The sequence below is a fragment of the Apium graveolens genome, chromosome 9, assembly GCF_009905375.1.
Source record: "Apium graveolens cultivar Ventura chromosome 9, ASM990537v1, whole genome shotgun sequence".
NCBI lineage: Eukaryota > Viridiplantae > Streptophyta > Magnoliopsida > Apiales > Apiaceae > Apium > Apium graveolens.
The window spans coordinates 148,679,707-148,685,138 of NC_133655.1; the positions used below are offsets into that span (position 1 = coordinate 148,679,707).

The 5,432-nt window shown below is 35.6% G+C and overlaps 1 non-coding gene across 1 annotated transcript; it reads right to left on the minus strand.

The window, feature by feature from the left end:
* Window positions 1–4,570: 4,570 nt before the first annotated feature.
* LOC141687707 (small nucleolar RNA R71) lies at window positions 4,571–4,676 on the minus strand. Its single transcript, XR_012561193.1, has one exon. It is a non-coding gene; the product is annotated as a small nucleolar RNA R71 (small nucleolar RNA).
* Window positions 4,677–5,432: the final 756 nt, after the last annotated feature.

Here is a 5,432-nt window from a genome sequence, read left to right on the forward strand (position 1 = left end):
TAGTAGTCTTTAACATACTAGAAATCCCATGTTTGAATTAGTTGTTTATGTGGAAATTCATTAACACAAGCAAATTCTGATTTTGAGCTTAGTCAAATTTACTTTGTGTATCTTATTACTAAGTCACAAACTAGATTCTTTCTTCTTATTTGTCAAATTCTGATGTCAGTAAATCTTAAGGATGAACTAAATGCTGATAAGCCTCACTTATCAAAAGAAAAGAAAAGAAAAGAAAATTAACGTCAGGTACTCCTTTGAGATCTAGAGTAAATATGTGGAAGGGAAGACCCAAGTGCATTGCTGGTATTAAGTAATATGCATTAGAAAATCAAATAAATTTTTCTTGGTGACTTTTCACATTCTCTGATTACTGGAGAAATACTCTGATAAAAGCATAAATTCTGATAGCAGTTGTGACTCATTTACACTGAGAAACCACTGTGAAAAACGAATTCTAAAAGATACATAAAATGAGCACAAACAGTTGAGGTGGACTCATGCACAAATTTATCCTATAGTAGACTTCATTATTAATGACAGATTTTAAGCACTTTTCTTAGTTATGCCTTATTTCTAGGATGTACTGAAGTATCTCAGACTTTAATCTTTATCTGATATTTTGCTAATGCACACACTCTCACTCCATATGAATAATGAAAATTACTCTGGTAATCAAGTTGTTTCAGATAAACAGTTAAGTGTCATTTGCATAAATTCTGAGGACAAGTTCTGATGATTAAACTCTGACAAAATAAGTCAGTATTTGTATGAAGAATCACAGATACTAACATTCACTTTTTGAGTTGATAAGCCATATTATGATGACTGTTAAAATCTGATAATAGCCAAGTTCTGATATTAAATTCTGATGGAAACTCTGATGCTTTTGTGGCATTATTCTTTACTTTACTTATTTGTGGTAAATACTGTAACGGTCATAATTAATCAGAATATAATTAGGTGAGATAAAACAGTCATAATCATTTGGGTTAGTGATAAACGTGTTTGTCTTGAAAACCTGCATGTGCACATTAATTATTGCTTATTTCTCGTTCCCACTAACTCTACTTTAACTATTAACTGGCTGACAGGTGTACAAGTGTCAATTTTACTTCTAAAAAGGACTGTTGAGTGGAGAGAGTATATATATGGGAGTTGAAAGATTTTCTAATCTTTTACCTACTTTTCTATTCTTAATCTCTTTTATTCTCTCTCTCTCTAATATTCTTTGAAGCCTGTTAATCTTTACTTTGTCTACTTGAACTGTATTTCTTGATGAATGTTTTGATTACAATTGTGGTTACTAATAATTTGTGATGATTTGACAAACAAATGTTGAATTTGAATCGACATATTCTGACATATATTTGAAAAGGTAGAAGCAAGTGAGAAAGCTCAAGAGAAGCAACAGGCCCAAATCTCTGAGATTCTAGCAAATCAAACTTCTCAACAGGCTCAATTGAATGATATTCAATCTTCAGTTGAACTTCTTCTCTCACTCCTACTATCAAATGATGCCAAAAAGGGGGAGAAGATAGTTAAGTTCAAATGCTCTAATGATCAAATACTGAAGAAGAAAGATGATGAAGCTGATGACCAGGGAAACCCTAGCAAGGTAGAGGTCAAGTTTAAAGTAAAGGGAAGAGCAACAAGGTTTCTTCAAGGAAACTAATTACTTATGCAAGCAAATCTTCTACTTAAAAGAAGACAAGTTCTGAAGCTGCTCAAAATCTGATAGCAAGTACTAAAACTCAAAATATGATATCAAGTTCTGATGAGCAAAGTCTGATGACAAAGCCTGATGTTCTGATACAAGGTGAAAGTCAAGATTCTCAAAAGTCCATGCAAACTCTGAAGCTCAAGGGAAAGCAGACTACTGTATACTACAAGGATCCCAAGATTCAGACACTTGATGTGGAAATTGCTAGAAGATTATTTCTGAAGCATAATCCAGGAATGAATTTGGAAAATCTCAAGGAGGAAGAAGCTAGATTTAAAGCTAAAAAGAAAAATCTAAAGCCAAAAGCTTCTGTTACAAAGAAACCTCCAAGGCCTAAGGTAAAAGACATTGTGATCAAGGAGAAGTCAAATACTGAGGCATCAAAGCCCAAAACAAGATCACAATCTGAGATTGATCCCAAAGACAAAGGGAAAGGAAAATTTGATGAACCAACCAAGCCACTGGAGATGAAAATTCCTCAAATTCTGATAAAGCCAGTGTGTAAAATGGTTCAAGTTACTGATGACACACTTGCTGAAGATGAAGATGTTCAAACTCTGAAGAAAAGGAAGATTTCTGAAGAATCAAAGACAAACTCTGACAAGGCTCAGGTTGTTCAGAGAGAAGAAGTGCAATCTATAACAGAAACAGCAAGTTCTGATAAAATCATCAAGACATCAACCTCTAACAGTGCTCAAGTTGATTTAGACAAAATGGAAGTAGCCGATAAAAAGAAACTTCTGTGGAAAAATGTCAAACCATCAGATCCAAAGAAAAGCCAATTGTTGTCTAATTTCATGACTATTAGGTTAAATGCTAGAGAACCAAGAGACAAGTCTGGACTAGGTTCTGATGAAGCTAAGATTAAAACAGGAGTTGAAGTTTCTACCAGAGATCCATTTCTATTGATTGACAGACCGCGTGAAGATGTTACACAGAAACATCTTGATAAGGTTATCTTTATTCAAGTGGTACTGGATGCTCATGACAAGCACAATGTCAAGGAAAATCTGATTCTATTTCTTGAAGATGGAAGGACATATCAGATGTCAGAATCAGATGTGCTAAATAAATGATTGAAAGAACTTCAATTCTTTCATTACCTTTTAGAGGTAAAGTATGATATTACCAGGAGATGGTTAAACTTCATATTGAAGACCATCAGAGATAAAGCAAGAATTTCTGGTTCAAGAGTTACAGAATTCATTCCTAATATTGTTGAAAATGATGGAAGTGAAGAAGGATTCTGCTAAGCTTGAAGTGTTACTGAATGAGAAATGTATGTGCTATAATGAAGATTCTTCTCATCCTAGGGTCATAAAACTGAATGATGGTTTAGAAAAAAACCATATCTCTGCTTTAAGGACTGCAATCTACCAGATTGGAAGTCAGAATGAAGAGATGAAGCAAGTCAAGACTACAATGTCTCAAGTCCTGAGGATTAAAGAAGAAAAGCCGATATCAAGCTTTGTTAAGAATTATTATGGATTCAGATTGACTCAGTGAGATTGGTAAAAGCTACAAGGACTGTAAGTTGTAGTTAGTTATCTAGTTAAACTCTTATTGCATTTGTACTTAAATGTTTTTGACATCATCAAATCTATTAACTTGTATATTTTGCTTAATTTACAAGTTAGGGGAGATTTTTAGATAAATTAGAGATGTCATGTCTAATATGATTATGCTTAGTTTTCAGATCTTAACAAACAGGACATATCAGGACTTACTGAAATCAGGACTTACTGGAAGTCAGAACTTAATATCAGAACTTAAGGTCATATCAGAACTTAAGTGCGGGAAGACTTTCATATAAGGAAGGAAGTTGATTTAAAGTAGAAGATCGAGACTAAAACAAAAGAAGATATGCATGGAAAGAGTTAGAAGACTGGAATACTTGTAGAAGATATCTGATTGATATATTTTAGGAGACAGAATTATATTCCATATCAATTATAAGTTATCTTGTAACTGTTTACTATATAAACACAGACTTAGGGTTTACACTATATGTGTTATCATTATCGAGAATATTATACATTGTAACCTAGCAGCTCTTAGTGATATTTGTTCATCACTGAGAGAGAACAACAGTTCTTATTGTAACAGAGTTTATTCAATATACTTGATCTTTGTTACATACTTGTGTTAAATCGATTTGATTGTGAAAATACTGTATTCAACGCCCTTCTATAGTGTTGTGTGACCTACCAAGTACATTGATTAAAATTAACCTAAACCAGTCTTTGTGGGAACGAACTAGAAATATTTCTATATTACTTGCGATCACGTATACTTGCATGAACATTAGCGCGTGTTTTTGTCCTACAAGTTTTTGGCGCCGCTGCCGGGGACTCGTGGTTATTTTTAGTTTATGTGCTTGACATCAGTGGTCGTTGAAGTTCATTGACTCGGATATTTTACCTACTTGTTTGTTTGTTGCTTTTTCAGGAACTCTAGAGAGCGTGTATGCTAACACGTTCTCAACTTCGAAAGAGAACACTGGAAAAAGTAGAGGAGGAAGTAGTAGAAGAAGTTCTTTTAAAGGAAAAAGTTGAAGAAGATATCTTAGTTATGAAAGAAAGCACAATTCAGATGGTGCAGAACTCGGTTCAGTTTGGGGGTTCTCCGACTGAAGACCCCAATATGCATATTAGAGATTTCATCAAGATTTGCGACACTTTCAAATTCAACAATGTCTCTGAAGATGCTATTAAGTTGAGGATTTTCCAATTCTCTCTTGGGACAAAGCTAAGTGTTGGTTGCATTCTCTACCACCAGTGCTCTATCACTAAGTGGGAAGATCTTGCTCAAAAGTTCCTTACTAAGTTCTTTCCTATGGCAAAGACTGCTGCAATCAAGAATGCTCTTACTCAATTTGCACAGCAGTCTAGAGAATCTTTGTGTGAGGCTTGGGAGTGATATAAGGAGATGCTTTAAAAGTGCCTCACCATGAGATGCCTGACTGGATGATCATTAACTACTTTTACAATGGGTTAGGTGCTACTTCTAGACCCATCTTGATACAGCATCAGGAGGAGCGCTTATGGGCCAAAGCTACGATGAAGTCTTATGAATGGTCGGATTGAACTGATGGCTGCTAATGAATACTGAAAGAACCCAACTCAGAGGCTACCTCAGGTCAAGGTAGCAGGAATTCTAGAGGTAGATGCTGCTATAGCTATAAGCTGCTGCTACAGCTTAAGGTTTTTGATGATGAAGGTGGATTCTTTGGCTAATTATGGAGTTAATCAGATTACTAGTGTATGTGAGCTTTGTGCTGGTGCGCATGAGACAGAGCAGTGTGCAATTTCTAGTGAATCAGCTCAATTTGTGAGCAACTTTCAGAGGTTGCAGCAACCAGTTCCAGCCACCTATCATCCCAGCAACCGAAATCATCCTAACTTCAGCTGGAGCAACACTCAGATTGCGGTACAACAGCCTTATCAGCCATATGCAGTAAAGCAATACAACCCTCCTGGTTTTTCAACAGCCCCAATATGCACCACGACAAAAACTCCAGCTGCAACAATATTATGAAAAATATGAATTGGAGGAGTTGAGGCTCATGTGCAAGAGCCAAGTGGTTTCGATCAAGACCTTGGAGAATCAAATTGGTCAGATTGCCAATGCCTTACAGAATCGTCAACCTGGTACACTACCTAGTGACACGGAAGTTCCAGGTAAGAAGAAAGCAAAAGAGCAGGTTAAGGCA